This window comes from Cervus elaphus, chromosome 11, assembly GCF_910594005.1.
Source record: "Cervus elaphus chromosome 11, mCerEla1.1, whole genome shotgun sequence".
Taxonomy (NCBI): Eukaryota; Metazoa; Chordata; class Mammalia; order Artiodactyla; family Cervidae; genus Cervus; species Cervus elaphus.
This window is the reverse complement of record NC_057825.1, coordinates 37,103,758-37,114,585: the sequence shown is the minus strand read 5'-3', so window position 1 is coordinate 37,114,585 and position 10,828 is coordinate 37,103,758. Positions and strand designations below refer to the sequence as shown.

At 44.4% G+C, this 10,828-nt stretch overlaps 1 protein-coding gene across 1 annotated transcript in view; it reads left to right on the top strand.

The window, feature by feature from the left end:
* Nucleotides 1–2,908: 2,908 nt before the first annotated feature.
* The window catches only part of CAPN14 (calpain 14), a 38,163-nt gene continuing 30,243 nt past the window's right edge, over nt 2,909–10,828 (top strand). The window contains exon 1 of the mRNA XM_043916321.1: nt 2,909–2,929. The gene's annotated coding sequence lies outside the window, so the exon portion shown is untranslated. The remainder of the gene's footprint in view (nt 2,930–10,828) is intronic.

Here is a 10,828-nt window from a genome sequence, read left to right as displayed (position 1 = left end):
TAGTTTTAAAGACCTACAACCAACTGAATAAAGATCAAGCAGCAAGAAACATTGGAGCACTTGTCAATTTATTTTATGAAGCTTTGGTGTTGCCATAAACACCAGGACTTTAAATCCCTATCTATAGTGCTGCCAGAAGTAACACTTAGTATAACAGTTCCTGATTTTCTTGTTTTACTCTTACAACCACAAAAAAGGAATCAATGCAGAGAATGGTTAGATTCCTGTGAATAGGTTCATCAGTAGCATTTTTCTTGAGTCCATATATATGCAGTAATATGATATTTGTTTTTCTCTTTCTGACTTACTTCACTCTGTATAACAGGCTCTAGGTTCATCTACCTCACTAGAACTAACTCAAACCCACTCCTTTTTATGACTGAGTAATATTCCATTGTAAATACTTACCACAACTTCTTAATCTGTTTATCTGTCAATTGTCATCGAGGTTGCTTCCATGTCCTGGTGATGCCTTGAACGCTGGGGCACATGTGTTTTTTTGAATTATGGTTTTCTCAGAGTACATGCCCAGTAATGGAACTCTTGGATCATATGGTAGTTTTAGTCTTAGTTTTTTAAGGAATCTATCTCCATACTGGCAGTACACAATTTACATTCTCACCAACAGTGCAAGAGGGTTCCCTTTTCTCCCCACTCTCTCCAGAATTTATTGTTCGTAGATTTTTTGACAGTGGCCATTTTGAACAGTGTGAGGTGGTATCTCATTGTAATTTTGATTTGCATTTCTCTAATAATGAACTCTGTATATTTTATAAAACATGTTTGAATTCATGCCTTAATGGGAGTCTTAAATTGGCGATGAACTGATTTTTCAGAAAAGAAAATTGAACTTTCCTTAGCTAAACCAGCAGAATTTTACTCCCTAGTCTTTTGACTCCCCCAAACCATTGCTCCTGTTAACCCCACACCACTTTCAGACCAAATAGCATGAGGAGGAGATGGCTCTGTAAACATGAGTTCTGGCCAAAGGTTCGAAGCTTTGGATTTGACTTGGGAGTAATGGAGACACACTTTCTTGATCAACATGATGAAAAGTTAGTGGAATATGACATCCCTGGGACTTTGTCACCTCTCTGCTATTTACTAGTTATGGATATCTTGATCAAGTTACTGCTCCGGGCCTCAGTTTCGCCTTTGTAAAAGGGAGATGATAAAAGTTGTGAAGATTCAGAGATTCTATATGCAGTGTGCCTGGCGTTGTACCTGGGATGTCAGATGTGCCAGTAAATGCTGGTTATTATTTCAGCGTGCTCAGGCGGCCATACTAATATGCTCTAGATTTGGTAACTTAAACAACAGAAATATGTTTTCTTGTGGTTCTGGAAGATAGAGATCCCAGATGAAGTCTGGCAGGGTCAGCTTCTGATGAGAACACTCTTCTTGGCTCATAGATGGCTGCTTTCTCAGTGAATCCTCAGATGGCCTCTCCTCAGGGCACAGAGAGAGAGAGAGAGAGAGCATGTGAGTGAGTGAGTGTGGGCCCTCTCGTGTCTCTTCTTATAGGGACACTAATCCTATCAAATTAGGGCCACATCACTACAGACTCATTTCTTTCCTTATTCCAAATACTCCAGTATTCTAGCCTGGAGAGTCCCACAGACAGAGGAGCCTGTAGGGCTACAGTCCATAGGATTGCAAACAGTCAGACATGACTGAAGTGGCTTCACATGCACACATGTGAATTTTCAGGAAGATACAAATGTCAAGCCCACAACAGCTAATATCATCAGTATTCTTTTCTTTATCAGTATTACTGAAATGGGTCTTCCCTGGTGGCTCAGTGGTAAAGAACCCACTTGCCAATGCAGAAGATATGAGTTCAATCCCTGAATCAGGAAGATTGCAACCCACTCCAGTATTCATGCCTGGGAAATCCCATGGACAGAAGGAACCTGGCAGGCTCCAGTCCATGGGGTCATGAAAGAGTTGGACACAGCTGAGGGGCTAAAAACAACAACATACATTACTAAAGTGAGTACGGTGGTAGTTGTACAGAAGGAGCAAGGTGTGAGAGATTAGAGTCAGGGCAAAAGGCCATTGCAGAGAAGCAGGTAGGAAGGGAGAGGAGGGAGCAGTTCTAGAGGTAAGGGACTCTAATTCCATTGCCATGTATTGAGCACCCACTGGGTGCCAGCCATTGCTCTGGGGCCTTGGGATCCAAGATGTGCAAACATGGAGTCAGACAAGCTAGAACTGACTTAAACACTCTGATGAAAATCTGTGCAAGTCATGATGGGAACCCAGGAGATGTCTTCATAAAAGAGCAGCCACATGAGTGACAGGAATTGTTTGGAGGAATAGCCAGTGTGAAACGGAAGGAAACAGTCGATAGGGGTCACTGTTTCTAGCGTTGAGTAGTCAAAACCATGAAGACCAAATTGGCAGACTAGTGGGACTTGGGAGTAGATTTGGGAAGGGAAGGGGGCTCTTTCAATAGCAAAAAGGAGTCACAAAGTTCCTGCTCAGCGGGGAATATCCCTTGTTGCGGCATCAAACTCTGAAGACCGAAAAAGAAAATAAGAATTGTGTTATTTCCTGCAATGAAATAATGCTCTAAGCCATATCGTCACACAACCTCCTGAGACTGGAAGTGAGAAGATGACTAACCCTTCTCTTGGTGTTACTGGAACATGTTCTGTTCTTCTGTTAGCTCAAGAAAATAATTGGATTTGTATGATAACATCACAAAGCCCCAGGCATTCCCCGCCCTTTCAGAGAAGTTGGGGGGGGAGGGGGAAGGAGCAGGGTGGGGAGGAGCCAAGGCTCCGGGAGGCGGGAACTCAGACTCAGCCCAACACCTGTGCCTAGAAAGGACCTTATATAAGGAGCTATCTCTGGCAGCTGGGTTCTATCTGCATTGGGATTAGAGCCTGTCCAGTTTCTTAAAGAAGCAAGATCTCCTGTGCAGGTAAATTTCTGTGGCTTCAAAGGTGGGTCCAATTTAGCCTAGAGCCCCTCGGGTCCTCTGTGAGGTCTGGGTTCGGAAAAGGAGAGGTAGTGGCTTTTCCAGATATGAACTTTGCAGGTCTGAGTGTCTATATAGGCAGAGCCTTGGCATCTGGAGATCTGAATTGTGTTCTCAGCTTTGCGTCTGCTCACCTGTGTAACCGAGAACAGTAGACTTCAGCCCTTTGAGCTCTGTCTCCTCATTCAGATCAGGGGGTCTTTGGACCTGGGTGATTCCTGGGGTCCCTCCAGCTCTGATTTCCATCCATGGTGATTTGGTAGAGTTAGCAATGCTGCGAGTTGCTGTCATTTCCCAGGGCTCAGGCCCTTCCAGGGATCTTCTGAGCCTGCTCTATTTGAGGAGGGAGCTGGAAGGGGCCTGGGACCCCGTGGGGTCTGATGTTCCGGGAGGCAGGCTGCTCTCTGGGTGCTAATATAAAGTGAGGTTGGTTTGATGTCCTCTGTGAAATCAGATGCGAAGAAACACTGATGACAATGCTCACCTTCTGCGAGAGTGAAATGGTCCCTCACGTGATAGGTATCAGTGTGGTGCTAAAGGGGGGCCTTGGCTTATACGAGAAATCTGGAAATCACAATGCTGAAGCATTTTGCTGGCCTCTGGGCATCGGAGGCTGGCGATGGCTGTGGAGGGAGGTGGTTAGCTCTCGGCTCAGCGTGTAAGTCTGTGCCGTGAAGGCAGAGGGAGATACTGCCTGCATGAGTGAGACACAGACTGGATACTGGTTAAACAGTTTTGTTCCAGACTTGTCAGGTCCAATCTATAGGAGCTCGGGGCTAGAACTGTGATTCTAACTTTGAGCTAGTGGAGTGGACCTAAGTGTCTCAGTCTGAGGTGATCTTCTGGACCTGGCAGGGTGGGAGGGTACCTCTAACTTTGGAGAGTGAGGATTCTTGGGTGGGCTGGATACTGAACATTACACAGAGTGAGCATCACAGGGAAGAGAAGATAGCCCTCTCTCTAGGCCTGTGACGTAGTTGAGGGCGGAAATTCTGATTCATCCTGCACCCCTGCCATCAAAGGCCCATGGAGAGGAGTCTAATAAAGACTTGGTTAACAAGTTGAATCTATCGCTTTTTAATTTCCACTGTAAATCTCTCTACTGACCATCGCAACAATCAGTAGGAAGGGATAGAATTGATATAACTCTTAGCTGCACAACTGTTTTGGGGACAAATCTCTCCACCTTGAGGGTAACCACTAAGCTGATTTCTAACACATAGACTGGTTTTGCCTTTTTTGGGAAGTTATGTAAACGGAATCATTGGATTTCCGTGTCTGGATGTTTTTGCTCTGTACTGAGTTTGTAACTTTCACCTGTAGGGTTGGGTGTAGTTCATGGCTGTTCACTCTCATGCTCTGTAGCATTCGATTGTGTGAATGTTCCCCAGTATTATTTATCCATGTTTATGGCCTTGTGGGGAGTTCTCAGTTCAGGGCTATCTTGAATAATGCTGTTATGAATTTCCTTGTACATGTTTCATGGTATACAAGTCCAAGCATTTCTGTTAGGTAATACCCAGGGATTGCTGTGTCAGAGGATGTATGTATGTTTACCTTTAGTACTGACTACCAGATAGTTTTCCCAAAAAGATTTTTTTTAAAATTTATTTTTATTTGTTTATTTTTGGCTACACCGTGCAGCATGTGGGATCTTAGTTCCCTAACTGGGGATTAAACCCGTGCCCCTGTGCAGGTTCTTAACCACTGGACAGCCAGGGGAGTCCCCCCAAAGATGTTTTTGATTGTCTTCCTTTTTCCAAAGTGTTGCCTGGGTGTCTAATTGCATAGCTTGGTTTTCTGGAGTAGTGCTAATCATAGCCTGAGATGGGAGGCCATCCATTTCTCGAGTTCAGGACCAAGGTTTTTTTGGGGCAGGAAGTGCTGTTACCCAGCATCGTCCTCCCCTCCCAGGTCATAGCAGATTCAGGGTTGTTTTTTCATTGCTGCTCCTTTTACAACAGTCTCCTTCTCATACAGTCACACAAGCTCAGATGTCCTGAGAATACCTTTCCTGAGGTGTATCAAATCTGTGCATCTGTCAAGTAACTCAGCTGTGAGGAGAAACAAAAATGTGCCAGAGGGCCAGAGAAGGCTTTTGTGGATAAGGGGAAATGAGCTGAGCTTTGAAGAATAGATGCAATTTGAACCAGAGAGGGCAAGACACATCTTGTGTTTGTGTGCGACTGAAAGGTGTGTTGGGATAGAGCAGAGGGTGTGTGCTGTGTGTTGTTTACCCAGAAAGAGGCCCAAACCCTGAGAACCTGACCATGTGGGTTTGAGGCCACCCTCTGTTTGGAGGAGGGGAAGGAAATCTATTTTTATTTAATCAAATAATGCAGTTCAAAGCCTGTGACTCTCTTAAGATGCAAATACTTCTGAAAAAAAAAAAAAAAAGAACTCATTTACATCTGTTTTAAAACTCCTTCCTATTGAGATGTGTTTTGAAATGTCCAGAAGGGAGAAAGATCAAAAAGGTTGGTTCTTCAAAAGTGTGGGAGGTGGTAGAGAAATCAGAGTAGGGAATGGCTCTAAGACCAGGGTGCTGCTGTCTCCTGGGGTGGGAACTCTAAGAGCAGAAGCAGGCGAGAGGGCAAGAGCGTGACCCCACTGAGGTTCCAGTCGAAGAGCCTGTAAGAAAGTAAAAAAAGAAGATGTGCGAAAAAGATGCCCCAGGGCTCACCCTAGTGTGTCTGGGCAGCTAGATCTGCTGGAACTGCTGCTCAGGAGCACTGAAAGGCAGGACACCAAATTCCTTCTAGCCTGATGTTCAGTTCAGCTGCAAAGAGTGACTGATATCAGGGTCTGCCTTCTGCAGGGGCCCAGTGAAGGTTCTTAAGCCCATGGAAAGTTACATGGCAACTTAGGGTGTACACTCCTGTTCTGGGGGTGTCTGCACTTCTACAAAGATCTGTGGCTGTGTAGTGTCTCACAGAGTCAGGTGGAAGATGAGGCAGCTGAGAGTGGGCAGGGAACTCCATCAGCCAAGTTCTTATATCTTCACATAGTCATGTAATCACCCCAGCATTACCAGTGAAGGCAGGGAGCTTCCTGCCATTTCTCCCCACCAACCCCAAACCCAGCATCCTCTCTAGGTACCTGGTTGCTATGGAGACTCCTTTGCTTTTTGAAGCCGCCCTTGATTTTACGTTGTGCCTCAGGGCACTTTGCTTTAGATCCTGCATACCACCCCCTACAGCCAGCCTGTGAGAAGCGGTGCTGTTAGGGAGGCCACTGAAACCAAGTCTCAGCCTAAACCAGTCCCAGGGATGTGATCAGAAAAACAGAAGAGCAGTCACATGGTCGATATCTCACAAAAAGTTTTCCTGTCCTTTTCTCCTTCAGCTTCATATTAGGAGGGGTGGGGAGGGCAGGTTTTATGATTCTTTACATTTTACAAATGAAACATCAATTCATTCATTCAGTCAGCTAGTCAGCAAACACATATCAACCATTTCTTTATTCATGACTGGCTTCTGCAAATCCAGGAAACAAATCTTATTCTTGCCTTCAAAATAGTTCATAGTTGGACTGTGTTCTTTATTGTTTCCTGAAAGACAAAGTCTTGGGATTTTCTATTAAAAATGCAATCTAAATGCAGACAGATGTCTAAATGGTAAAAACTTTCAAGATCCTTTCCAACCATTAATTTTGTAAAATCATTTCCCCTTTCATGAACCAGTCATGATCTGTACATGGAGATATGGGTTTTCCTATTCGTCATCAGTACCCACAAAGCCACCTGAAATCTTCTCAGGAATGCCTGATGTCAACACCTGTAAAAAATGCATTAGAGACCTGACTTTAGCAGAGAGAAATGGCAAGCCATATCTTTAAGTCTTTTTGAGGCACAAATGAAACTCAAAATGTTAAGAGTCTGTTAAAAAAAATAACAATGAATCAATTAGAGATAAAATTCTGTTGCATTAAGATAAATTCTCAGTGATGAATTAAATTAACCACATTTTACTCTGTGGATTCCTCCTTGGAGCTTACCCCTGTGCCTACTGCCATGTAGCAACAATACATCTGGGTTAGATAGTGCTTTAAAGCAGACTTCTCTGTAAAGGACTGTGGTGGTTTAGTCGCTAAGTTGTGTCCGACTCTTGTGACCCCATGGACTGTAGCCTGGCAGGCTCCTCTGTCCATGGAATTCTCCAGGCAAGAATACTGGAGTTGGGTTGCCATTTCCCTCTCCAGGGGATCTTCCTGACCTAGGAATCAAACCCAGGTCTCCTGCATTGCAGGCAGATTATTTACCGACTGAGCTATGAGGGAAAGGGCTAGGCCTTAAATATTTTTACTTACGGGTCATATGATCTCTGTTCCAACTATTCAACTGCACTGTTGTATGTTGCAAAAGCAGTCATGAATACATAAATGGGTAAGCATGGCTGTGTTTCAATAAAGCTTTGTTTACAAAAACCAATGGTGGGCCAGGTTTGACCCATGGATCACAGAATGCCATCCCCTGCTTTAGAGTTTCTTCAAGTCACTTCACATCGTTGTCTCTTTGAGTCCTGAGAGTGGGCACAGGATATGCCATCTCCATTTTACAGGTAATCCAGATAGCTGGGAAATGGTAAAGTGTCTGCCCATGGCCACACGGTAAGAGGTAGCAAACCCAGCCACCTCTGGGTTTTCTAATTCCAAATCTGACATACCATGAACACTGTACAATGCCCGTTACGCAAAAGAAAGATAGCTTTGCCCAAGATAAATCAGGCAAGGCTGATTCTTAGTCTTGTTCTTTTGTTCCAACTGTCAAGAGAATGGAATTGATGATTTTTTCAATCCGATGCTTTTTATCATGTAGACAGAGCCATTGTGCAAGGAGCCTAGGTTTCTATTCCAGTTTTACTCAGACAACTCAGTGGGCTGTGGCGAGATGCCAGAGCTCTCCGGGAATCAGTCATCCTGTAGGAGGATTCTACAGGTCCACAGTACCTGTGAGCAGGGATGTACTGATTTCATTTCCTTTTCAGAGCCGTGACTCTACCCTTACTGGTGGGTCAACAACCACATGTTGTATGTGACACGGTGCTGTGCCTGCACACAGTAGGTCCTCAGTGAACATCTGAATGAACATCAGGGCAGGGACCCGAGGCATGGAAGAGATCAGAGTCTCACCTGGTGCTGCTCTTCCAGTTAATGTTCTAAGGCCTCTTTGGGATCATTGGCACCAGGGATCCCCCTCCCCATCATAAAGCTGTCTCTTACCCCCAACATCTACAGAGAAGGCAGGTATAGCCAATAGGGCAAGGTGAAGATTGAGGTTCTGACTATTGATTTGCTGAGTTCAAATGGATCCTGACCTGCAGAATGTGATGGAGAAGTCCAACTGCCTCTGGGGAGCCAAGGAAGCACTCAGGTCAGACAGCATGTCTTTAGGCTTCGCTGGCTAATATCTGTGCCCTGATTAGCAAGCCTCTGTTCATTTGCATTATCTTGTTTTACTGGCCTGCTCCAACACTGCTCACTCACAATGGTCAAAGTGCATTTCCAAATATGACCGAGACCCATTTGGCCCTTTGTGGAGAGCTGTGGCGATTTGGGAATAAGCCAATTTCTTGAACAGCTTGTTATACATGGAAGACACGCAAGAATTTCCAGCAAGCCGCATGTGGGTCTAGACTTTCCTGAAGGTGACTTAGGAATACTTCTTTAAAGATATGTTTGTATGTTGCCTCATCCTAAAATTTAGAGCAGGAGTATCTTGTGAAGGGCATGTTGTTCTCTGAGCCCCACAAGACACCGATGCTTGTGTTGAGATGCCATGTTTTCAGGCCCAGACTGGAAACTGAGTGTGAGTCAGCACTTGGTCAGGAGGTCATGACCCTGGGCTGGGTTCTGAAGCCAAGGGACCCCGTTTGTCATGTCACAAGCAGTGAAGGACAAAAAAGTAAGAGCTTGCCTTTAGGTGCCTGATGTTTACAAATGTAAATGTTGGAAGAAACTTGTTGGGAAGGAGGTGGGCTGGAGGAAGCTTTGCCTGATAGTCCATACCAGGAAGGAAAAAGCGTGGGGAAACACAAGACCAGACTAACCGCTTTTGGATCCCTCTAACCCAGGTTCAGGAGAGGATTGAGTCTTCCCCCAGAAGGTGTGCCAGCAACTGTGACAAATAAGAATTTTCAGGAATCAGTGTCCTAACCTCAGAGAGAGGTGAGGGTGTGAGGTTAACAGAATTGCACCAGCATTAACCCCTTGAGGGATAAAAGACTGGTATCAGGCAGGAGAAGTTTCAGTGCATGAATCACTCACTGCAGAGCCCACAGTGGGGTCCAAGGACAAGGTCATTCTGCAAACAGGTCACTATCAACGCATGACGAGCTAAGTGTAAAACAAAGGTCAGTGTTTAGAAATTTTCATAGCAATTGACACTCCCCCCCAAAAAAATTATTTCTGTTGAATCTGAATTTTCTTTTTAAAAGGAGGGCTTGCATTTTGTATTATCCTTTAAAATTTTCTGTTTCTATTAATTTATTTTAATTAGATTTCTGTGACAAATTTGAAAGAAAAGAATACAGGTCTTTCATGAATGATAATTTGAGAAGCACCAAGTAGAGGGCAGTAGGGATTCCTCTACAGTAGGGGGCCGGAAGGTAGTCAGGATGAGGGAAGCTCAGTGATGGCTACACATTCAAAGAAGGCTTCCTGGAGAAGGCATCAAGTTGGATTTTGGAGGATGGGTAAGATCTTGACAAGTGAAGAGGGCCCTTAGGTTGCTTCTATAGCTGTGAGGGAATACTCAAACTTCATTTGACTGTGTGTAGGTGACTTTTAGTGCAAATACATTCTGTCCCAAGGGCTTTACTTCACACAAATGTGAGTTCCTAGCATCGAGGGCTGAGCACTGTAATGGGAACCAGAGTCCTGGGTCCTGAGTTCTGGGTTGGGCTTTGATTCAATTTCCTCATGCAACTGGAAAGGTCATTTAAACCCCCACTAGACTGTCAGAGTCATGAAGATGGGGACCATCTCTGGAGAATGGTGCCTGGCTCAAGCCTGGCAGATGACAAGTTTCCAACAAAATTTTTGATGAGTGAATGGGTGAACAGGTTTCAGGTGAACACCTGAAAAATGAGGCAGACTAGAAAAGGCTGGTGATTTTCAAACCATACAATGAGAAACTTTGCAAATATGCACTGGGGTCCAAGCTGCAACCTCAAGTCTCCACCCTTGAGTTTCTGTGGGGTTTCTTTCATATGAAGAAAGAACCCCACTGCTAAAGTAATTTGGGGAAATACTAGACAACATGTTTTTCAAGGCATATTCTGGTTCTGACATTTTCTTTCTCTAAGTGGATAAGAATGCAAATAATAGAGGCCTCAAAATCAATGACTTAACCAATCACAACTGCACAAAAATGCAGGAGATTCAAGGATGTGCTAGAATATTTATTTATTTTTTTGGATGTGCTAGAATATTTAGATTGGTAGGGCCTATGGCTTGCACACCTCTTAATATGAAACTCATTGATTAGCTTCAAAGAAGGGACCCACTGACCCCCTAAAAAATACATGTAAAATTTAATATGCCATTGAGTACCAGTTGAGAATGCTTTGGTTGAAGCATAGCATTCAACCAAATGCATGAAGCAGGCATCTGGATAGTGGCTGACATAAAGAACCTTACAGAGTCCGGATACTACCATGGCTTAAGTAAGCCAAAGTTTTATCCTTCTCATGTAAGAAGACATTTAGAGGCAAACCACCCAAAGCTGGTGCCTTTGTTCAAAGCAGTCCCTGAGATCCAGACTCCTTCTAGCGTGCAGCTGTTCCCTAATGGTTGCAAGACAGCTGCTCCGTCTCTAGGCATCACATCCACTTTCCAGAAAAG